We start from the raw sequence: 22,002 nt of genomic DNA on the forward strand, positions 1-22,002 counted from the left end.
TATGATAATGGTGGTGGGAAGGAAATGAAAATGAATGTTCTGTAAATAGTTTGTATTGTGTGAAAACGTGTGTAAATAAACTTTTGTAAAAAAAAAAAAAAAAAAAAAAAAATCTGTTCTTATCAGTTTAATATCTGATACGTCCTCTACCCGAGGACCATATATTAAATGGATTTTTAGGCCTGGGAGTCGGAAGAGGGGCTTGCTCCGTCCACTCCACGCATCGACCAGGTATTGCATTGCCTCCTGGCACGGTGCACCCTCATAAACGGTCAAACGAAAGAGTAATTGACGAATGCTGGTGACTGGCCCCTGCTGGAAAGCTGTTGGGATTAGGGGTACGGCCCTGGGTTTCCTCGGTCCTTTTGCGCTAGGGAGTCCCCCTTTACCCGCTTTTTCATTTTCCCTCCATTTTACTTAAAAAAAAAAAAAAAAAAAAAAGGCGAAAGACTTAATTTTCCCCCTCCCTGTGTTTCTCCAGGCAAAGGCTGTGCTGCCTCGTCACCCACCCGACGACCCAAGGGCGCTTTTGCTGCAGGTTTTCGTCGCTCTACCTCGAGCCCTCTTCCTTGAGCGGCCGGTGGCCTACGGAGGCCCGGGCGACCGGCGAGCAGGGCTGGAGTTTCTCTTCATTCACGTACAAATCTTTCGCCTTTTACTAAAGATTTCCGTGGAGAGGAACGTTGACAAGTTCAACTTATTTTTTGAAGGCTTTGTCTTTGCAAAGCTGCTCTTTTGCTGGTGGAATGACAGAAGGTGTGTGGGCGTGAAGGCGGCCGGTCAGCGCCGTCCACTAGTCCGGACCCTCAAAAGGTAGGGCCCGTGGCCCGGCGCCTATTTCAGGTTATCGCTTCTCGGCCTTTTGGCTAAGATCAAGTGTAGTATCTGTTCTTATCAGTTTAATATCTGATACGTCCTCTACCCGAGGACCATATATTAAATGGATTTTTAGGCCTGGGAGTCGGAAGAGGGGCTTGCTCCGTCCACTCCACGCATCGACCAGGTATTGCATTGCCTCCTGGCACGGTGCACCCTCATAAACGGTCAAACGAAAGAGTAATTGACGAATGCTGGTGACTGGCCCCTGCTGGAAAGCTGTTGGGATTAGGGGTACGGCCCTGGGTTTCCTCGGTCCTTTTGCGCTAGGGAGTCCCCCTTTACCCGCTTTTTCATTTTCCCTCCATTTTACTTAAAAAAAAAAAAAAAAAAAAAAAAAAGGCGAAAGACTTAATTTCCCCCCTCCCTGTGTTTCTCCAGGCAAAGGCTGTGCTGCCTCGTCACCCACCCGACGACCCAAGGGCGCTTTTGCTGCAGGTTTTCGTCGCTCTACCTCGAGCCCTCTTCCTTGAGCGGCCGGTGGCCTACGGAGGCCCGGGCGACCGGCGAGCAGGGCTGGAGTTTCTCTTCATTCACGTACAAATCTTTCGCCTTTTACTAAAGATTTCCGTGGAGAGGAACGTTGACAAGTTCAACTTATTTTTTGAAGGCTTTGTCTTTGCAAAGCTGCTCTTTTGCTGGTGGAATGACAGAAGGTGTGTGGGCGTGAAGGCGGCCGGTCAGCGCCGTCCACTAGTCCGGACCCTCAAAAGGTAGGGCCCGTGGCCCGGCGCCTATTTCAGGTTATCGCTTCTCGGCCTTTTGGCTAAGATCAAGTGTAGTATCTGTTCTTATCAGTTTAATATCTGATACGTCCTCTACCCGAGGACCATATATTAAATGGATTTTTAGGCCTGGGAGTCGGAAGAGGGGCTTGCTCCGTCCACTCCACGCATCGACCAGGTATTGCATTGCCTCCTGGCACGGTGCACCCTCATAAACGGTCAAACGAAAGAGTAATTGACGAATGCTGGTGACTGGCCCCTGCTGGAAAGCTGTTGGGATTAGGGGTACGGCTCTGGGTTTCCTCGGTCCTTTTGCGCTAGGGAGTCCCCCTTTACCCGCTTTTCCATTTTCCCTCCATTTTACTTAAAAAAAAAAAAAAAAAAAAAAAGGCGAAAGACTTAATTTTCCCCCTCCCTGTGTTTCTCCAGGCAAAGGCTGTGCTGCCTCGTCACCCACCCGACGACCCAAGGGCGCTTTTGCTGCAGGTTTTCGTCGCTCTACCTCGAGCCCTCTTCCTTGAGCGGCCGGTGGCCTACGGAGGCCCGGGCGACCTGCGAGCAGGGCTGGAGTTTCTCTTCATTCACGTACAAATCTTTCGCCTTTTACTAAAGATTTCCGTGGAGAGGAACGTTGACAAGTTCAACTTATTTTTTGAAGGCTTTGTCTTTGCAAAGCTGCTCTTTTGCTGGTGGAATGACAGAAGGTGTGTGGGCGTGAAGGCGGCCGGTCAGCGCCGTCCACTAGTCCGGACCCTCAAAAGGTAGGGCCCGTGGCCCGGCGCCTATTTCAGGTTATCGCTTCTCGGCCTTTTGGCTAAGATCAAGTGTAGTATCTGTTCTTATCAGTTTAATATCTGATACGTCCTCTATCCGAGGACCATATATTAAATGGATTTTTAGGCCTGGGAGTCGGAAGAGGGGCTTGCTCCGTCCACTCCACGCATCGACCAGGTATTGCATTGCCTCCTGGCACGGTGCACCCTCATAAACGGTCAAACGAAAGAGTAATTGACGAATGCTGGTGACTGGCCCCTGCTGGAAAGCTGTTGGGATTAGGGGTACGGCCCTGCGTTTCCTCGGTCCTTTTGCGCTAGGGAGTCCCCCTTTACCCGCTTTTCCATTTTCCCTCCATTTTACTTAAAAAAAAAAAAAAAAGGCGAAAGACTTAATTTTCCCCCTCCCTGTGTTTCTCCAGGCAAAGGCTGTGCTGCCTCGTCACCCACCCGACGACCCAAGGGCGCTTTTGCTGCAGGTTTTCGTCGCTCTACCTCGAGCCCTCTTCCTTGAGCGGCCGGTGGCCTACGGAGGCCCGGGCGACCGGCGAGCAGGGCTGGAGTTTCTCTTCATTCACGTACAAATCTTTCGCCTTTTACTAAAGATTTCCGTGGAGAGGAACGTTGACAAGTTCAACTTATTTTTTGAAGGCTTTGTCTTTGCAAAGCTGCTCTTTTGCTGGTGGAATGACAGAAGGTGTGTGGGCGTGAAGGCGGCCGGTCAGCGCCGTCCACTAGTCCGGACCCTCAAAAGGTAGGGCCCGTGGCCCGGCGCCTATTTCAGGTTATCGCTTCTCGGCCTTTTGGCTAAGATCAAGTGTAGTATCTGTTCTTATCAGTTTAATATCTGATACGTCCTCTATCCGAGGACCATATATTAAATGGATTTTTAGGCCTGGGAGTCGGAAGAGGGGCTTGCTCCGTCCACTCCACGCATCGACCAGGTATTGCATTGCCTCCTGGCACGGTGCACCCTCATAAACGGTCAAACGAAAGAGTAATTGACGAATGCTGGTGACTGGCCCCTGCTGGAAAGCTGTTGGGATTAGGGGTACGGCCCTGCGTTTCCTCGGTCCTTTTGCGCTAGGGAGTCCCCCTTTACCCGCTTTTCCATTTTCCCTCCATTTTACTTAAAAAAAAAAAAAAAAGGCGAAAGACTTAATTTTCCCCCTCCCTGTGTTTCTCCAGGCAAAGGCTGTGCTGCCTCGTCACCCACCCGACGACCCAAGGGCGCTTTTGCTGCAGGTTTTCGTCGCTCTACCTCGAGCCCTCTTCCTTGAGCGGCCGGTGGCCTACGGAGGCCCGGGCGACCGGCGAGCAGGGCTGGAGTTTCTCTTCATTCACGTACAAATCTTTCGCCTTTTACTAAAGATTTCCGTGGAGAGGAACGTTGACAAGTTCAACTTATTTTTTGAAGGCTTTGTCTTTGCAAAGCTGCTCTTTTGCTGGTGGAATGACAGAAGGTGTGTGGGCGTGAAGGCGGCCGGTCAGCGCCGTCCACTAGTCCGGACCCTCAAAAGGTAGGGCCCGTGGCCCGGCGCCTATTTCAGGTTATCGCTTCTCGGCCTTTTGGCTAAGATCAAGTGTAGTATCTGTTCTTATCAGCTCCGGGAGAGGATGGACTCCCCGTGGAATTTTATACAACATTTTGGGACATTTTAGCTACGGACCTCTTGACTGTTTTTAAAGAATTTGAAAGACTGGACCGACTTCCAGACAGTTTTAGGGTAGGGATAGTTTCTTTATTGCACAAAAAAGGTGACAAGACAGACTTAAGAAACTGGAGACCTATTACTCTTTTAAATTTTGACTGTAAGCTTTTTAGCAAACTTTTATCACGACGAATGTCAACAGTTTTGGAGGACGTGATCCACCCGGATCAAGTCTGCGCCGTCCCAGGAAGGAGGATCACGGACAGCCTAGTGCTGATCCGAGACGTCATCTGTTTTGCGAGAGACAGAAACATTCGATTATTAGTCCTAAATTTAGATTTTGAGAAAGCTTTTGATCGGGTCTCGCACCAGTACCTGTTTCAGGTACTGCAAAAGATGGGTTTCCCAGGGAGGTTTCTAGAGTGGGTGGGATTGCTGTATAAAGACATCAACAGCAAAGTTCTTGTTAATGGGCACCTGACAAAAGCGATCAATATTCGCTCTGGCGTTCGTCAGGGGTGTCCGTTATCCCCACTCCTGTTCGCGGCTTGTATTGAGCCGCTGGCGCAGATCTTGAGAAGGGATAAATGGATCAGAGGATTTGACCTGCCAGGCGGACTGACGGCGACCTGTACATTATACATGGACGACGTTACGCTTTTATGTTCGGACGTTTTAGCGGCCCAGAGAGCATTGGACTTGACTGACTGGTACGGACGGGCCTCGGGCGCTAAGCTCAATCGGAGCAAGTCCGAGGCCCAGCTCTTTGGGCCGTGGGGAGACATACAAACCGACCTGGACGTGGATTTTATAGAAACTGATATTAAAATTTTAGGCATTAAATTTGACAGAGAGGGAGGTGGACGGGGTAACTGGACTGACGTGTTAGGGAAAGTCAGGCAACGACTGGGGTTTTGGGGACTGAGACGAATGACAATCGAAGGCAAAGTTTTAATATTTAAATCTGCGATTTTACCTTTGCTTTTATTGTTGTGTTCTGTTTTTAGTCCCCCCAGACCTTTTATTTTACAGGTGGAGAGAGCGGTTTTTTATTTCCTGTGGGGGTCCAAGTGGGAGCGACTCAGAAGAGAGGTGGTGAAGAAAGGACCAGACAATGGTCCTCTAGTCCGGACCCTCAAAAGGTAGGGCCCGTGGCCCGGCGCCTATTTCAGGTTATCGCTTCTCGGCCTTTTGGCTAAGATCAAGTGTAGTATCTGTTCTTATCAGTTTAATATCTGATACGTCCTCTACCCGAGGACCATATATTAAATGGATTTTTAGGCCTGGGAGTCGGAAGAGGGGCTTGCTCCGTCCACTCCACGCATCGACCAGGTATTGCATTGCCTCCTGGCACGGTGCACCCTCATAAACGGTCAAACGAAAGAGTAATTGACGAATGCTGGTGACTGGCCCCTGCTGGAAAGCTGTTGGGATTAGGGGTACGGCCCTGGGTTTCCTCGGTCCTTTTGCGCTAGGGAGTCCCCCTTTACCCGCTTTTTCATTTTCCCTCCATTTTACTTAAAAAAAAAAAAAAAAAAAAAAAAAAAAGGCGAAAGACTTAATTTTCCCCCTCCCTGTGTTTCTCCAGGCAAAGGCTGTGCTGCCTCGTCACCCACCCGACGACCCAAGGGCGCTTTTGCTGCAGGTTTTCGTCGCTCTACCTCGAGCCCTCTTCCTTGAGCGGCCGGTGGCCTACGGAGGCCCGGGCGACCGGCGAGCAGGGCTGGAGTTTCTCTTCATTCACGTACAAATCTTTCGCCTTTTACTAAAGATTTCCGTGGAGAGGAACGTTGATAAGTTCAACTTATTTTTTGAAGGCTTTGTCTTTGCAAAGCTGCTCTTTTGCTGGTGGAATGACAGAAGGTGTGTGGGCGTGAAGGCGGCCGGTCAGCGCCGTCCACTAGTCCGGACCCTCAAAAGGTAGGGCCCGTGGCCCGGCGCCTATTTCAGGTTATCGCTTCTCGGCCTTTTGGCTAAGATCAAGTGTAGTATCTGTTCTTATTAGAGACGGATGGCGGGAAACGATGCGAGAGGGCCGGTCCGAGTGACGCGGCTTAAAAATTCAGTGAGAGTTGAAGTGACGAGAAACGAACAGAGAACGAAGCTAACGGTGGAACATCTGGTTCAAAGAGTTTTGAAAAAGCTGTTTAAGCTGGAGGCCATTGAAATTTACTGCCTGCAAGATTTTTCTAACACGGGATTCATGGACATAACTTTTAATAATATGCCAGCGTGCCAAGAGTTCTTAGCAGCATGGGAAAGACAGAAGGAGCATAGAGACCTAGAAGGACTGATGGTGAGAGCCCTGTTTATCTGGGAGACGGTGAACCTAACGGTACACATGTACAACCCATTCGTGGAGGAGGAGGACATTAGACAATACCTGCAAAGGTACTGCCTTAAAGTGGAAGGTGGAGAGAAACAGACAAACAGGTATGGGATTTGGAATGGGCGACGGAGATACAGGGTGCAGTTCAGACCAGAGCCGGGAGCACCAGGAGGAGTGGCACAGCCACCAGGGTCGTTTGCTATAGGACCACATAGAGGGTTCCTATTTTATCAAGGACAGCCATTGACCTGCCGAAAATGTGGAGGAGCTGGGCACATAGGGGCAACATGTGATAGGCAGAGGTGCCGGAACTGTGGGTCGGAGGAGCATGGAGCAGCAGAGTGCAAGATGCCTAAGAAATGCAGCCTATGTGACAAGGAGGACCACTTGTACAAGAACTGCCCGAGGAAAAGGCGAACATTTGCCGACCTGTTCAACACTGATTTCATCGAGGGGGAAATGGAGACACAGATGGAAGCCACAAGCTCAGGAGAGAAAGAGAAGGAGCAAGGAACAACACAAGAGGAAGAGCCTGGAAGGGATAAAGAGAAACCGGAGGCAGGAACACAAACAACAGAGAAAACAGCGGGAACAAAGACAAAGAAAACCAAAGAGCTGAACGAAGGAAAGGGAAAGAAGAAGAAAGAAGAGGTACAGGTAAGACAGGAGGAAGGCAGCACTCCCGGTGGTGAGGTGGAACAAACAGTGGGTGGCAAACGTCCGTTTCCTGAAGATGAGCTGGGGGACAGCCCAGTCAGGAGAACACGCCCTGAAGGGCTAAGTTGGAGCCAAGTGGTAGAGGATGAGGAAGGAGAGGAGGAGCAAATATATGAAGAACTGCTTAGGAATTTAAATGAGACTATGCAGACAATACACACAACATGCTCAGAAGAGGAAGGGGTGAGTATGGACTGTTCAACAGGGTCAGAAAACCAAAGAAGTACTCAAGGGGGCGATGAAGAGACTAGTGGGAAGGAAAAGAAATAAAAGGAAAACTAAATGGAAAGGACACTAAAAATAGGGACGTTCAACGCCAGAGGGCTGAGAAACACGAAGAAAAGAAGTTTGGTTTTTAGTTTTATAGAAGATTTAAGTTTGGACATTTGTTTTATTCAGGAAGCGCACCTAAAGGACTTGAAGGACATTGAAAGATTCCAAAAGGACTGGGGGAGGGGGAAATCAGTGTGGTCCATAGGGGGGTACACTCCAGTGGAGTTGGGATTCTGTTTAAGGGATGGGGTATGAACTTAAAACAAGTTATAGGTGGTGAAGTGGGGAGGATGGTTGGAGTGGATTTAAGTTGGGGGGGTGTAAAGATGAGGATTTTGAATATATACGGACCACAACATTTAAAAGACAAAAGGGTTTTTTACGAGGATGCCAAGCTATTAGGTGCAACAAGTAATTTTTTGGTTATGGGAGGGGACTTTAATATTAATCTGGCGGGAGCAGGAGACGAAGCAACAGGAATAATTGCAGACATAATTAAAACACATAAGTTAGTGGACATAGGAAGGAAGGTAGGAAGGGGAATGGAAGGACCAACATGGAGGAATACAAGGGGGGATGAAAGTAGATTGGATGGGATTCTCGTGAGCAGAAGTATGGAAGTGGTGGCAGGGGAAACAAGAAGTGTGAACTTTTCCGACCATGACCTGGTGATGGCTGAGGTAAAAGTGGGAGGAAGAAAATATGGGACAGGATACTGGAAATTAAATGTAAAAATATTAGAGAAAAGGGGGATAGAAGAGGATTTTAGAGAGTTTTGGGAAGGGGTTAGGGGATTAAAAGGGCTATGTGAGGGAAGTATAGAGTGGTGGGAGATAGCAAAGAAAAGGATAAAGCAGTGGGGGATATGGAAGAGCAGGGAGAGGATAATGGAGGAAAAGGGGAATTTAAGGAAAATGTGGGGGGAACTAGCGAAGGAGAAGGAGAAAGAGAATGAAGGGAAGGAGGTTGACAGAGATAGAGTAGAAATAGTGCAGGGACAGATAAGGAAGATATATGAGGGAAGAGCAGAGAAGTATATGTTAATGGCAGGACAGGAGTTTAGGGAGAGAGGGGAAAGAGTAGATACATATTGGATAGGGAAAGCTAGAGAAAGAAGAGAAGAGAGAGGGATAGAGGGAATAAGGGACGAGCAGGGACAGCTAAAAGTACAAAATGAGGAGATGTTACAGGTAGGGACAGAGTATTATAGGAGGTATTTTAGGGAGAGGGAAGTGGAGGTAGAAGTAGGAGATGCATTTATAAAAGAACTAGAAAAGGAGGTGCCTAGGGACATAAAGCAGGAAATAAATAAAAGCATAAGGGAGGAGGAGGTGAAGGAGGCAATAAAAAGCCTGAAAAAAGGGAAAGTACCAGGGATAGATGGTATACCCGGAGAGTTTTATAAAAGGTTTAATGAAGTGGTAAGCGGAGACCTAACAGAAGTGTTTAACAAAATACTGGAGGAAGGGGAAATCAAAGGAACAATGGCGACAGGGGTAGTGACGCCAATATACAAAAAGGGGGAAAGGGAAAATCTAGATAACTATAGGCCATTATCGATGTTGGGGGTGGACAGTAAAATAATGGCGAAAATATTGGCAGGTAGGTTGAGGAAGGCACTGCCACATGTCATACATGTAGACCAGACATGTGGAATAGAGGGTAGAAGCACAAGGTGGAATCTACAGCTCATCAGGGACGTGGTGGCGTGGTCAGGAGACCGGAAGCTGCCATTGATGATAGCAAGCCTGGACCAATCAAAGGCGTTCGACAGAGTGGACAGGGAATTTTTGTTTAGAGTCATGGAAAAGATGGGGATGGGAGAAAAACTGGTCAGATGGGTTAAAACAGTGTACAGGAGGACATACAGCAGAGTAAGTATGAACGGGTATCTAGGGAGGAGTTTTGAGACAGCGGGGGGTATATTACAGGGGTGTCCGTTATCGCCACTCCTATTCATAATGTACATGGAGCCGCTGGCGGAAAAGATTAGAAAGGACAAGGAGATAGTAGGGGTTTTGGTGCCGGGAGCAGGTGGATATAGGGTGAAGATAGCGCAGTATGCAGACGACATGACAATTTTGGGTAGAATAGATAGTGACATAGAGAGAACATTGGATATAGTGGAAAAATTCGGAGTGGGGTCTGGGGCGAAATTGAATAGGGAAAAATCTAAGTTAAAATTTTTTGGGACAGTGAAGGATAGGAAAGATTCGGTGGGAGGGTTGGAGGTAAGTGAGGGGCCAATGAAGATTTTAGGGGTAAAATTTGAAAATCAGGGAGCAGCAGGGTTGAATTGGGGAGAGAGGTTAATAAAGATGAAACAAAAGTTAGGACTATGGACTGGGAGGAAACTGTCCTATATAGGGAAGAGTCTGGTAATTAAGGCGGAGGTACTTCCCTTTCTGATGTACCTGGCGTACATCTACCCACTACCAGTGAGTGGAAGGAGGTGGGTACAAAGGGAAGTATTTCGTTTTATGTGGGGAGGAAAGTATGAATACGTAGCAAGGGAGATAATGTACAGGAAAATAGAGGAAGGGGGGAGAGGGGTTTTAGATGTAGGACTGAAATTGGACTGCATTTATGTGGCAAGCATAATGCAGGAGTTAGCGCAGGAGGCACAACACCCAGGATGGTATTTCCTGAAATTATATTTTGCATACCACACACGGGGTGTAATGGAGTGGGACAACAGAGGTCCAAGGGCGGAGCAGCTGCCATGGCATTATGGGCAGGCTGCCAACTGGTTAAAGGTAAATAGAGAGGGAAAAGACAGAAACATATGCACAAGTCACAAAAGATTATATGAGGAGGTTAGGAGTAGAAAGGTAAGAGAAAGCAACAGAAGAATAGAAGCAGGGACAGTATGGACTAGAGTACAACCACTGGGGCTGGAAAACAGTTTAAAAGATATAAATTGGCAAATAGTACACAGGAAATTACCGGTAAAAGAAATAATGTACAGACACGGGATAAGCAAGACAAATGTGTGTCCGAGAGAGGGGTGTGGAAGGGAGGAATCAATAATACACGTATTTTGGGAATGTAAGGTAGCTAGGGAAGTATGGCAGAAGGTGGGAACATGGTTGGATAATATAAGAAGGGGGTTTAGAGTAACATGGGAGGTTGTAAACAAAGGGATAGGAGGAATGGGAAAAGGGAGAAGCAGATTCATGTTGTGGCTAACAATAAGCCTGGTTAAGAGAGGGATATGGGAGGATAGACAGGCGGAAGTGAAGGGAGGGAAGGGAAAGGGAGTGATGGGGATAGTCAAGAAAGCCGAATGGGAAATTAAGACAAGAATGAAAGAAGATGAAGTGGACTTGGGGTGGGAAAAGGGGAAGGAAAAGTGGGGAAGATTATGGGAGATGTGTATGAAAAAGACATGATAAATACAATGAATATGATAATGGTGGTGGGAAGGAAATGAAAATGAATGTTCTGTAAATAGTTTGTATTGTGTGAAAACGTGTGTAAATAAACTTTTGTAAAAAAAAAAATCTGTTCTTATCAGTTTAATATCTGATACGTCCTCTATCCGAGGACCATATATTAAATGGATTTTTAGGCCTGGGAGTCGGAAGAGGGGCGTGCTCCGTCCACTCCACGCATCGACCAGGTATTGCATTGCCTCCTGGCACGGTGCACCCTCATAAACGGTCAAACGAAAGAGTAATTGACGAATGCTGGTGACTGGCCCCTGCTGGAAAGCTGTTGGGATTAGGGGTACGGCGCCTTAGACCTTTGCCTAGCCTAGGCCCGGGGTTTCCTCGGTCCTTTTGCGCTAGGGAGTCCCCCTTTTCCCGCTTTTTCATTTTCCCTCCATTTTACTTAAAAAAAAAAAAAAAAGGCGAAAGACTTAATTTTCCCCCTCCCTGTGTTTCTCCAGGCAAAGGCTGTGCTGCTTCGTCACCCACCCGACGACCCAAGGGCGCTTTTGCTGCAGGTTTTCGTCGCTCTACCTCGAGCCCTCTTCCTTGAGCGGCCGGTGGCCTACGGAGGCCCGGGCGACCGGCGAGCAGGGTTGGAGTTTCTCTTCATTCACGTACAAATCTTTCGCCTTTTACTAAAGATTTCCGTGGAGAGGAACGTTGACAAGTTCAACTTATTTTTTGAAGGCTTTGTCTTTGCAAAGCTGCTCTTTTGCTGGTGGAATGACAGAAGGTGTGTGGGCGTGAAGGCGGCCGGTCAGCGCCGTCCGCTAGTCCGGACCCTCAAAAGGTAGGGCCCGTGGCCCGGCGCCTATTTCAGGTTATCGCTTCTCGGCCTTTTGGCTAAGATCAAGTGTAGTATCTGTTCTTATCAGTTTAATATCTGATACGTCCTCTATCCGAGGACCATATATTAAATGGATTTTTAGGCCTGGGAGTCGGAAGAGGGGCTTGCTCCGTCCACTCCACGCATCGACCAGGTATTGCATTGCCTCCTGGCACGGTGCACCCTCATAAACGGTCAAACGAAAGAGTAATTGACGAATGCTGGTGACTGGCCCCTGCTGGAAAGCTGTTGGGATTAGGGGTACGGCGCCTTAGACCTTTGCCTAGCCTAGGCCCGGGGTTTCCTCGGTCCTTTTGCGCTAGGGAGTCCCCCTTTTCCCGCTTTTTCATTTTCCCTCCATTTTACTTAAAAAAAAAAAAAAAAAAAAAAAAAGGCGAAAGACTTAATTTTCCCCCTCCCTGTGTTTCTCCAGGCAAAGGCTGTGCTGCTTCGTCACCCACCCGACGACCCAAGGGCGCTTTTGCTGCAGGTTTTCGTCGCTCTACCTCGAGCCCTCTTCCTTGAGCGGCCGGTGGCCTACGGAGGCCCGGGCGACCGGCGAGCAGGGCTGGAGTTTCTCTTCATTCACGTACAAATCTTTCGCCTTTTACTAAAGATTTCCGTGGAGAGGAACGTTGATAAGTTCAACTTATTTTTTGAAGGCTTTGTCTTTGCAAAGCTGCTCTTTTGCTGGTGGAATGACAGAAGGTGTGTGGGCGTGAAGGCGGCCGGTCAGCGCCGTCCACTAGTCCGGACCCTCAAAAGGTAGGGCCCGTGGCCCGGCGCCTATTTCAGGTTATCGCTTCTCGGCCTTTTGGCTAAGATCAAGTGTAGTATCTGTTCTTATCAGCTCCGGGAGAGGATGGACTCCCCGTGGAATTTTATACAACATTTTGGGACATTTTAGCTACGGACCTCTTGACTGTTTTTAAAGAATTTGAAAGACTGGACCGACTTCCAGACAGTTTTAGGGTAGGGATAGTTTCTTTATTGCACAAAAAAGGTGACAAGACAGACTTAAGAAACTGGAGACCTATTACTCTTTTAAATTTTGACTGTAAGCTTTTTAGCAAACTTTTATCACGACGAATGTCAACAGTTTTGGAGGACGTGATCCACCCGGATCAAGTCTGCGCCGTCCCAGGAAGGAGGATCACGGACAGCCTAGTGCTGATCCGAGACGTCATCTGTTTTGCGAGAGACAGAAACATTCGATTATTAGTCCTAAATTTAGATTTTGAGAAAGCTTTTGATCGGGTCTCGCACCAGTACCTGTTTCAGGTACTGCAAAAGATGGGTTTCCCAGGGAGGTTTCTAGAGTGGGTGGGATTGCTGTATAAAGACATCAACAGCAAAGTTCTTGTTAATGGGCACCTGACAAAAGCGATCAATATTCGCTCTGGCGTTCGTCAGGGGTGTCCGTTATCCCCACTCCTGTTCGCGGCTTGTATTGAGCCGCTGGCGCAGATCTTGAGAAGGGATAAATGGATCAGAGGATTTGACCTGCCAGGCGGACTGACGGCGACCTGTACATTATACATGGACGACGTTACGCTTTTATGTTCGGACGTTTTAGCGGCCCAGAGAGCATTGGACTTGACTGACTGGTACGGACGGGCCTCGGGCGCTAAGCTCAATCGGAGCAAGTCCGAGGCCCAGCTCTTTGGGCCGTGGGGAGACATACAAACCGACCTGGACGTGGATTTTATAGAAACTGATATTAAAATTTTAGGCATTAAATTTGACAGAGAGGGAGGTGGACGGGGTAACTGGACTGACGTGTTAGGGAAAGTCAGGCAACGACTGGGGTTTTGGGGACTGAGACGAATGACAATCGAAGGCAAAGTTTTAATATTTAAATCTGCGATTTTACCTTTGCTTTTATTGTTGTGTTCTGTTTTTAGTCCCCCCAGACCTTTTATTTTACAGGTGGAGAGAGCGGTTTTTTATTTCCTGTGGGGGTCCAAGTGGGAGCGACTCAGAAGAGAGGTGGTGAAGAAAGGACCAGACAATGGTCCTCTAGTCCGGACCCTCAAAAGGTAGGGCCCGTGGCCCGGCGCCTATTTCAGGTTATCGCTTCTCGGCCTTTTGGCTAAGATCAAGTGTAGTATCTGTTCTTATCAGTTTAATATCTGATACGTCCTCTACCCGAGGACCATATATTAAATGGATTTTTAGGCCTGGGAGTCGGAAGAGGGGCTTGCTCCGTCCACTCCACGCATCGACCAGGTATTGCATTGCCTCCTGGCACGGTGCACCCTCATAAACGGTCAAACGAAAGAGTAATTGACGAATGCTGGTGACTGGCCCCTGCTGGAAAGCTGTTGGGATTAGGGGTACGGCCCTGGGTTTCCTCGGTCCTTTTGCGCTAGGGAGTCCCCCTTTACCCGCTTTTTCATTTTCCCTCCATTTTACTTAAAAAAAAAAAAAAAAAAAAAAAAAAAAGGCGAAAGACTTAATTTTCCCCCTCCCTGTGTTTCTCCAGGCAAAGGCTGTGCTGCCTCGTCACCCACCCGACGACCCAAGGGCGCTTTTGCTGCAGGTTTTCGTAGCTCTACCTCGAGCCCTCTTCCTTGAGCGGCCGGTGGCCTACGGAGGCCCGGGCGACCGGCGAGCAGGGCTGGAGTTTCTCTTCATTCACGTACAAATCTTTCGCCTTTTACTAAAGATTTCCGTGGAGAGGAACGTTGATAAGTTCAACTTATTTTTTGAAGGCTTTGTCTTTGCAAAGCTGCTCTTTTGCTGGTGGAATGACAGAAGGTGTGTGGGCGTGAAGGCGGCCGGTCAGCGCCGTCCACTAGTCCGGACCCTCAAAAGGTAGGGCCCGTGGCCCGGCGCCTATTTCAGGTTATCGCTTCTCGGCCTTTTGGCTAAGATCAAGTGTAGTATCTGTTCTTATTAGAGACGGATGGCGGGAAACGATGCGAGAGGGCCGGTCCGAGTGACGCGGCTTAAAAATTCAGTGAGAGTTGAAGTGACGAGAAACGAACAGAGAACGAAGCTAACGGTGGAACATCTGGTTCAAAGAGTTTTGAAAAAGCTGTTTAAGCTGGAGGCCACTGAAATTTACTGCCTGCAAGATTTTTCTAACACGGGATTCATGGACATAACTTTTAATAATATGCCAGCGTGCCAAGAGTTCTTAGCAGCATGGGAAAGACAGAAGGAGCATAGAGACCTAGAAGGACTGATGGTGAGAGCCCTGTTTATCTGGGAGACGGTGAACCTAACGGTACACATGTACAACCCATTCGTGGAGGAGGAGGACATTAGACAATACCTGCAAAGGTACTGCCTTAAAGTGGAAGGTGGAGAGAAACAGACAAACAGGTATGGGATTTGGAATGGGCGACGGAGATACAGGGTGCAGTTCAGACCAGAGCCGGGAGCACCAGGAGGAGTGGCACAGCCACCAGGGTCGTTTGCTATAGGACCACATAGAGGGTTCCTATTTTATCAAGGACAGCCATTGACCTGCCGAAAATGTGGAGGAGCTGGGCACATAGGGGCAACATGTGATAGGCAGAGGTGCCGGAACTGTGGGTCGGAGGAGCATGGAGCAGCAGAGTGCAAGATGCCTAAGAAATGCAGCCTATGTGACAAGGAGGACCACTTGTACAAGAACTGCCCGAGGAAAAGGCGAACATTTGCCGACCTGTTCAACACTGATTTCATCGAGGGGGAAATGGAGACACAGATGGAAGCCACAAGCTCAGGAGAGAAAGAGAAGGAGCAAGGAACAACACAAGAGGAAGAGCCTGGAAGGGATAAAGAGAAACCGGAGGCAGGAACACAAACAACAGAGAAAACAGCGGGAACAAAGACAAAGAAAACCAAAGAGCTGAACGAAGGAAAGGGAAAGAAGAAGAAAGAAGAGGTACAGGTAAGACAGGAGGAAGGCAGCACTCCCGGTGGTGAGGTGGAACAAACAGTGGGTGGCAAACGTCCGTTTCCTGAAGATGAGCTGGGGGACAGCCCAGTCAGGAGAACACGCCCTGAAGGGCTAAGTTGGAGCCAAGTGGTAGAGGATGAGGAAGGAGAGGAGGAGCAAATATATGAAGAACTGCTTAGGAATTTAAATGAGACTATGCAGACAATACACACAACATGCTCAGAAGAGGAAGGGGTGAGTATGGACTGTTCAACAGGGTCAGAAAACCAAAGAAGTACTCAAGGGGGCGATGAAGAGACTAGTGGGAAGGAAAAGAAATAAAAGGAAAACTAAATGGAAAGGACACTAAAAATAGGGACGTTCAACGCCAGAGGGCTGAGAAACACGAAGAAAAGAAGTTTGGTTTTTAGTTTTATAGAAGATTTAAGTTTGGACATTTGTTTTATTCAGGAAGCGCACCTAAAGGACTTGAAGGACATTGAAAGATTCCAAAAGGACTGGGGGAGGGGGAAATCAGTGTGGTCCATAGGGGGGTACACTCCAGTGGAGTTGGGATTCTGTTTAAGGGATGGGGTATGAACTTAAAACAAGTTATAGGTGGTGAAGTGGGGAGGATGGTTGGAGTGGATTTAAGTTGGGGGGGTGTAAAGATGAGGATTTTGAATATATACGGACCACAACATTTAAAAGACAAAAGGGTTTTTTACGAGGATGCCAAGCTATTAGGTGCAACAAGTAATTTTTTGGTTATGGGAGGGGACTTTAATATTAATCTGGCGGGAGCAGGAGACGAAGCAACAGGAATAATTGCAGACATAATTAAAACACATAAGTTAGTGGACATAGGAAGGAAGGTAGGAAGGGGAATGGAAGGACCAACATGGAGGAATACAAGGGGGGATGAAAGTAGATTGGATGGGATTCTCGTGAGCAGAAGTATGGAAGTGGTGGCAGGGGAAACAAGAAGTGTGAACTTTTCCGACCATGACCTGGTGATGGCTGAGGTAAAAGTGGGAGGAAGAAAATATGGGACAGGATACTGGAAATTAAATGTAAAAATATTAGAGAAAAGGGGGATAGAAGAGGATTTTAGAGAGTTTTGGGAAGGGGTTAGGGGATTAAAAGGGCTATGTGAGGGAAGTATAGAGTGGTGGGAGATAGCAAAGAAAAGGATAAAGCAGTGGGGGATATGGAAGAGCAGGGAGAGGATAATGGAGGAAAAGGGGAATTTAAGGAAAATGTGGGGGGAACTAGCGAAGGAGAAGGAGAAAGAGAATGAAGGGAAGGAGGTTGACAGAGATAGAGTAGAAATAGTACAGGGACAGATAAGGAAGATATATGAGGGAAGAGCAGAGAAGTATATGTTAATGGCAGGACAGGAGTTTAGGGAGAGAGGGGAAAGAGTAGATACATATTGGATAGGGAAAGCTAGAGAAAGAAGAGAAGAGAGAGGGATAGAGGGAATAAGGGACGAGCAGGGACAGCTAAAAGTACAAAATGAGGAGATGTTACAGGTAGGGACAGAGTATTATAGGAGGTATTTTAGGGAGAGGGAAGTGGAGGTAGAAGTAGGAGATGCATTTATAAAAGAACTAGAAAAGGAGGTGCCTAGGGACATAAAGCAGGAAATAAATAAAAGCATAAGGGAGGAGGAGGTGAAGGAGGCAATAAAAAGCCTGAAAAAAGGGAAAGTACCAGGGATAGATGGTATACCCGGAGAGTTTTATAAAAGGTTTAATGAAGTGGTAAGCGGAGACCTAACAGAAGTGTTTAACAAAATACTGGAGGAAGGGGAAATCAAAGGAACAATGGCGACAGGGGTAGTGACGCCAATATACAAAAAGGGGGAAAGGGAAAATCTAGATAACTATAGGCCATTATCGATGTTGGGGGTGGACAGTAAAATAATGGCGAAAATATTGGCAGGTAGGTTGAGGAAGGCACTGCCACATGTCATACATGTAGACCAGACATGTGGAATAGAGGGTAGAAGCACAAGGTGGAATCTACAGCTCATCAGGGACGTGGTGGCGTGGTCAGGAGACCGGAAGCTGCCATTGATGATAGCAAGCCTGGACCAATCAAAGGCGTTCGACAGAGTGGACAGGGAATTTTTGTTTAGAGTCATGGAAAAGATGGGGATGGGAGAAAAACTGGTCAGATGGGTTAAAACAGTGTACAGGAGGACATACAGCAGAGTAAGTATGAACGGGTATCTAGGGAGGAGTTTTGAGACAGCGGGGGGTATATTACAGGGGTGTCCGTTATCGCCACTCCTATTCATAATGTACATGGAGCCGCTGGCGGAAAAGATTAGAAAGGACAAGGAGATAGTAGGGGTTTTGGTGCCGGGAGCAGGTGGATATAGGGTGAAGATAGCGCAGTATGCAGACGACATGACAATTTTGGGTAGAATAGATAGTGACATAGAGAGAACATTGGATATAGTGGAAAAATTCGGAGTGGGGTCTGGGGCGAAATTGAATAGGGAAAAATCTAAGTTAAAATTTTTTGGGACAGTGAAGGATAGGAAAGATTCGGTGGGAGGGTTGGAGGTAAGTGAGGGGCCAATGAAGATTTTAGGGGTAAAATTTGAAAATCAGGGAGCAGCAGGGTTGAATTGGGGAGAGAGGTTAATAAAGATGAAACAAAAGTTAGGACTATGGACTGGGAGGAAACTGTCCTATATAGGGAAGAGTCTGGTAATTAAGGCGGAGGTACTTCCCTTTCTGATGTACCTGGCGTACATCTACCCACTACCAGTGAGTGGAAGGAGGTGGGTACAAAGGGAAGTATTTCGTTTTATGTGGGGAGGAAAGTATGAATACGTAGCAAGGGAGATAATGTACAGGAAAATAGAGGAAGGGGGGAGAGGGGTTTTAGATGTAGGACTGAAATTGGACTGCATTTATGTGGCAAGCATAATGCAGGAGTTAGCGCAGGAGGCACAACACCCAGGATGGTATTTCCTGAAATTATATTTTGCATACCACACACGGGGTGTAATGGAGTGGGACAACAGAGGTCCAAGGGCGGAGCAGCTGCCATGGCATTATGGGCAGGCTGCCAACTGGTTAAAGGTAAATAGAGAGGGAAAAGACAGAAACATATGCACAAGTCACAAAAGATTATATGAGGAGGTTAGGAGTAGAAAGGTAAGAGAAAGCAACAGAAGAATAGAAGCAGGGACAGTATGGACTAGAGTACAACCACTGGGGCTGGAAAACAGTTTAAAAGATATAAATTGGCAAATAGTACACAGGAAATTACCGGTAAAAGAAATAATGTACAGACACGGGATAAGCAAGACAAATGTGTGTCCGAGAGAGGGGTGTGGAAGGGAGGAATCAATAATACACGTATTTTGGGAATGTAAGGTAGCTAGGGAAGTATGGCAGAAGGTGGGAACATGGTTGGATAATATAAGAAGGGGGTTTAGAGTAACATGGGAGGTTGTAAACAAAGGGATAGGAGGAATGGGAAAAGGGAGAAGCAGATTCATGTTGTGGCTAACAATAAGCCTGGTTAAGAGAGGGATATGGGAGGATAGACAGGCGGAAGTGAAGGGAGGGAAGGGAAAGGGAGTGATGGGGATAGTCAAGAAAGCCGAATGGGAAATTAAGACAAGAATGAAAGAAGATGAAGTGGACTTGGGGTGGGAAAAGGGGAAGGAAAAGTGGGGAAGATTATGGGAGATGTGTATGAAAAAGACATGATAAATACAATGAATATGATAATGGTGGTGGGAAGGAAATGAAAATGAATGTTCTGTAAATAGTTTGTATTGTGTGAAAACGTGTGTAAATAAACTTTTGTAAAAAAAAAAATCTGTTCTTATCAGTTTAATATCTGATACGTCCTCTATCCGAGGACCATATATTAAATGGATTTTTAGGCCTGGGAGTCGGAAGAGGGGCGTGCTCCGTCCACTCCACGCATCGACCAGGTATTGCATTGCCTCCTGGCACGGTGCACCCTCATAAACGGTCAAACGAAAGAGTAATTGACGAATGCTGGTGACTGGCCCCTGCTGGAAAGCTGTTGGGATTAGGGGTACGGCGCCTTAGACCTTTGCCTAGCCTAGGCCCGGGGTTTCCTCGGTCCTTTTGCGCTAGGGAGTCCCCCTTTTCCCGCTTTTTCATTTTCCCTCCATTTTACTTAAAAAAAAAAAAAAAAGGCGAAAGACTTAATTTTCCCCCTCCCTGTGTTTCTCCAGGCAAAGGCTGTGCTGCTTCGTCACCCACCCGACGACCCAAGGGCGCTTTTGCTGCAGGTTTTCGTCGCTCTACCTCGAGCCCTCTTCCTTGAGCGGCCGGTGGCCTACGGAGGCCCGGGCGACCGGCGAGCAGGGCTGGAGTTTCTCTTCATTCACGTACAAATCTTTCGCCTTTTACTAAAGATTTCCGTGGAGAGGAACGTTGATAAGTTCAACTTATTTTTTGAAGGCTTTGTCTTTGCAAAGCTGCTCTTTTGCTGGTGGAATGACAGAAGGTGTGTGGGCGTGAAGGCGGCCGGTCAGCGCCGTCCACTAGTCCGGACCCTCAAAAGGTAGGGCCCGTGGCCCGGCGCCTATTTCAGGTTATCGCTTCTCGGCCTTTTGGCTAAGATCAAGTGTAGTATCTGTTCTTATTAGAGACGGATGGCGGGAAACGATGCGAGAGGGCCGGTCCGAGTGACGCGGCTTAAAAATTCAGTGAGAGTTGAAGTGACGAGAAACGAACAGAGAGCGAAGCTAACGGTGGAACATCTGGTTCAAAGAGTTTTGAAAAAGCTGTTTAAGCTGGAGGCCACTGAAATTTACTGCCTGCAAGATTTTTCTAACACGGGATTCATGGACATAACTTTTAATAATATGCCAGCATGCCAAGAGTTCTTAGCAGCATGGGAAAGACAGAAGGAGCATAGAGACCTAGAAGGACTGATGGTGAGAGCCCTGTTTATCTGGGAGACGGTGAACCTAACGGTACACATGTACAACCCATTCGTGGAGGAGGAGGACATTAGACAATACCTGCAAAGGTACTGCCTTAAAGTGGAAGGTGGAGAGAAACAGACAAACAGGTATGGGATTTGGAATGGGCGACGGAGATACAGGGTGCAGTTCAGACCAGAGCCGGGAGCACCAGGAGGAGTGGCACAGCCACCAGGGTCGTTTGCTATAGGACCACATAGAGGGTTCCTATTTTATCAAGGACAGCCATTGACCTGCCGAAAATGTGGAGGAGCTGGGCACATAGGGGCAACATGTGATAGGCAGAGGTGCCGGAACTGTGGGTCGGAGGAGCATGGAGCAGCAGAGTGCAAGATGCCTAAGAAATGCAGCCTATGTGACAAGGAGGACCACTTGTACAAGAACTGCCCGAGGAAAAGGCGAACATTTGCCGACCTGTTCAACACTGATTTCATCGAGGGGGAAATGGAGACACAGATGGAAGCCACAAGCTCAGGAGAGAAAGAGAAGGAGCAAGGAACAACACAAGAGGAAGAGCCTGGAAGGGATAAAGAGAAACCGGAGGCAGGAACACAAACAACAGAGAAAACAGCGGGAACAAAGACAAAGAAAACCAAAGAGCTGAACGAAGGAAAGGGAAAGAAGAAGAAAGAAGAGGTACAGGTAAGACAGGAGGAAGGCAGCACTCCCGGTGGTGAGGTGGAACAAACAGTGGGTGGCAAACGTCCGTTTCCTGAAGATGAGCTGGGGGACAGCCCAGTCAGGAGAACACGCCCTGAAGGGCTAAGTTGGAGCCAAGTGGTAGAGGATGAGGAAGGAGAGGAGGAGCAAATATATGAAGAACTGCTTAGGAATTTAAATGAGACTATGCAGACAATACACACAACATGCTCAGAAGAGGAAGGGGTGAGTATGGACTGTTCAACAGGGTCAGAAAACCAAAGAAGTACTCAAGGGGGCGATGAAGAGACTAGTGGGAAGGAAAAGAAATAAAAGGAAAACTAAATGGAAAGGACACTAAAAATAGGGACGTTCAACGCCAGAGGGCTGAGAAACACGAAGAAAAGAAGTTTGGTTTTTAGTTTTATAGAAGATTTAAGTTTGGACATTTGTTTTATTCAGGAAGCGCACCTAAAGGACTTGAAGGACATTGAAAGATTCCAAAAGGACTGGGGGAGGGGGAAATCAGTGTGGTCCATAGGGGGGTACACTCCAGTGGAGTTGGGATTCTGTTTAAGGGATGGGGTATGAACTTAAAACAAGTTATAGGTGGTGAAGTGGGGAGGATGGTTGGAGTGGATTTAAGTTGGGGGGGTGTAAAGATGAGGATTTTGAATATATACGGACCACAACATTTAAAAGACAAAAGGGTTTTTTACGAGGATGCCAAGCTATTAGGTGCAACAAGTAATTTTTTGGTTATGGGAGGGGACTTTAATATTAATCTGGCGGGAGCAGGAGACGAAGCAACAGGAATAATTGCAGACATAATTAAAACACATAAGTTAGTGGACATAGGAAGGAAGGTAGGAAGGGGAATGGAAGGACCAACAT

General features: G+C 47.6%; 18 non-coding genes and 7 pseudogenes across 18 annotated transcripts; all 25 read left to right on the forward strand.

The window, feature by feature from the left end:
• The first annotated feature begins 75 nt into the window (after positions 1-75).
• LOC134308513 (U2 spliceosomal RNA) lies at positions 76-265 on the forward strand. The gene has a single exon (XR_010010774.1). It is a non-coding gene; the product is annotated as a U2 spliceosomal RNA (small nuclear RNA).
• Positions 266-614: 349 nt separating this feature from the next.
• On the forward strand, positions 615-729 carry LOC134308553 (U5 spliceosomal RNA). The gene has a single exon (XR_010010794.1). It is a non-coding gene; the product is annotated as a U5 spliceosomal RNA (small nuclear RNA).
• Positions 730-846: 117 nt separating this feature from the next.
• On the forward strand, positions 847-1,037 carry LOC134308424 (U2 spliceosomal RNA). Its single transcript, XR_010010690.1, has one exon. It is a non-coding gene; the product is annotated as a U2 spliceosomal RNA (small nuclear RNA).
• A 353-nt stretch (positions 1,038-1,390) lies between these two features.
• Positions 1,391-1,505, forward strand: LOC134308554 (U5 spliceosomal RNA). The gene has a single exon (XR_010010795.1). It is a non-coding gene; the product is annotated as a U5 spliceosomal RNA (small nuclear RNA).
• A 117-nt stretch (positions 1,506-1,622) lies between these two features.
• LOC134308435 (U2 spliceosomal RNA) lies at positions 1,623-1,813 on the forward strand. The gene has a single exon (XR_010010701.1). It is a non-coding gene; the product is annotated as a U2 spliceosomal RNA (small nuclear RNA).
• A 350-nt stretch (positions 1,814-2,163) lies between these two features.
• LOC134308555 (U5 spliceosomal RNA) lies at positions 2,164-2,278 on the forward strand. Its single transcript, XR_010010796.1, has one exon. It is a non-coding gene; the product is annotated as a U5 spliceosomal RNA (small nuclear RNA).
• A 117-nt stretch (positions 2,279-2,395) lies between these two features.
• Positions 2,396-2,586, forward strand: LOC134308340 (U2 spliceosomal RNA). Its single transcript, XR_010010608.1, has one exon. It is a non-coding gene; the product is annotated as a U2 spliceosomal RNA (small nuclear RNA).
• Positions 2,587-2,929: 343 nt separating this feature from the next.
• LOC134308556 (U5 spliceosomal RNA) lies at positions 2,930-3,044 on the forward strand. The gene has a single exon (XR_010010797.1). It is a non-coding gene; the product is annotated as a U5 spliceosomal RNA (small nuclear RNA).
• A 117-nt stretch (positions 3,045-3,161) lies between these two features.
• Positions 3,162-3,352, forward strand: LOC134308352 (U2 spliceosomal RNA). Its single transcript, XR_010010619.1, has one exon. It is a non-coding gene; the product is annotated as a U2 spliceosomal RNA (small nuclear RNA).
• Positions 3,353-3,695: 343 nt separating this feature from the next.
• Positions 3,696-3,810, forward strand: LOC134308557 (U5 spliceosomal RNA). Its single transcript, XR_010010798.1, has one exon. It is a non-coding gene; the product is annotated as a U5 spliceosomal RNA (small nuclear RNA).
• Positions 3,811-3,927: 117 nt separating this feature from the next.
• Positions 3,928-4,049, forward strand: LOC134308521 (U2 spliceosomal RNA; annotated as a pseudogene).
• A 1,152-nt stretch (positions 4,050-5,201) lies between these two features.
• On the forward strand, positions 5,202-5,392 carry LOC134308447 (U2 spliceosomal RNA). Its single transcript, XR_010010712.1, has one exon. It is a non-coding gene; the product is annotated as a U2 spliceosomal RNA (small nuclear RNA).
• A 354-nt stretch (positions 5,393-5,746) lies between these two features.
• LOC134308537 (U5 spliceosomal RNA) lies at positions 5,747-5,862 on the forward strand. Its single transcript, XR_010010779.1, has one exon. It is a non-coding gene; the product is annotated as a U5 spliceosomal RNA (small nuclear RNA).
• Positions 5,863-5,979: 117 nt separating this feature from the next.
• On the forward strand, positions 5,980-6,199 carry LOC134308530 (U2 spliceosomal RNA; annotated as a pseudogene).
• A 4,626-nt stretch (positions 6,200-10,825) lies between these two features.
• Positions 10,826-11,001, forward strand: LOC134308514 (U2 spliceosomal RNA; annotated as a pseudogene).
• A 368-nt stretch (positions 11,002-11,369) lies between these two features.
• On the forward strand, positions 11,370-11,485 carry LOC134308235 (U5 spliceosomal RNA). The gene has a single exon (XR_010010509.1). It is a non-coding gene; the product is annotated as a U5 spliceosomal RNA (small nuclear RNA).
• A 117-nt stretch (positions 11,486-11,602) lies between these two features.
• LOC134308365 (U2 spliceosomal RNA) lies at positions 11,603-11,793 on the forward strand. The gene has a single exon (XR_010010633.1). It is a non-coding gene; the product is annotated as a U2 spliceosomal RNA (small nuclear RNA).
• Positions 11,794-12,170: 377 nt separating this feature from the next.
• LOC134308538 (U5 spliceosomal RNA) lies at positions 12,171-12,286 on the forward strand. Its single transcript, XR_010010780.1, has one exon. It is a non-coding gene; the product is annotated as a U5 spliceosomal RNA (small nuclear RNA).
• A 117-nt stretch (positions 12,287-12,403) lies between these two features.
• LOC134308522 (U2 spliceosomal RNA) lies at positions 12,404-12,525 on the forward strand (annotated as a pseudogene).
• A 1,152-nt stretch (positions 12,526-13,677) lies between these two features.
• LOC134308459 (U2 spliceosomal RNA) lies at positions 13,678-13,868 on the forward strand. The gene has a single exon (XR_010010723.1). It is a non-coding gene; the product is annotated as a U2 spliceosomal RNA (small nuclear RNA).
• A 354-nt stretch (positions 13,869-14,222) lies between these two features.
• Positions 14,223-14,338, forward strand: LOC134308540 (U5 spliceosomal RNA). The gene has a single exon (XR_010010781.1). It is a non-coding gene; the product is annotated as a U5 spliceosomal RNA (small nuclear RNA).
• Positions 14,339-14,455: 117 nt separating this feature from the next.
• Positions 14,456-14,675, forward strand: LOC134308527 (U2 spliceosomal RNA; annotated as a pseudogene).
• Positions 14,676-19,301: 4,626 nt separating this feature from the next.
• On the forward strand, positions 19,302-19,477 carry LOC134308515 (U2 spliceosomal RNA; annotated as a pseudogene).
• A 368-nt stretch (positions 19,478-19,845) lies between these two features.
• Positions 19,846-19,961, forward strand: LOC134308542 (U5 spliceosomal RNA). Its single transcript, XR_010010783.1, has one exon. It is a non-coding gene; the product is annotated as a U5 spliceosomal RNA (small nuclear RNA).
• A 117-nt stretch (positions 19,962-20,078) lies between these two features.
• Positions 20,079-20,298, forward strand: LOC134308533 (U2 spliceosomal RNA; annotated as a pseudogene).
• Positions 20,299-22,002: the final 1,704 nt, after the last annotated feature.

The sequence above is a fragment of the Trichomycterus rosablanca genome, unplaced genomic scaffold (genome assembly GCF_030014385.1).
Source record: "Trichomycterus rosablanca isolate fTriRos1 unplaced genomic scaffold, fTriRos1.hap1 scaffold_89, whole genome shotgun sequence".
NCBI lineage: Eukaryota > Metazoa > Chordata > Actinopteri > Siluriformes > Trichomycteridae > Trichomycterus > Trichomycterus rosablanca.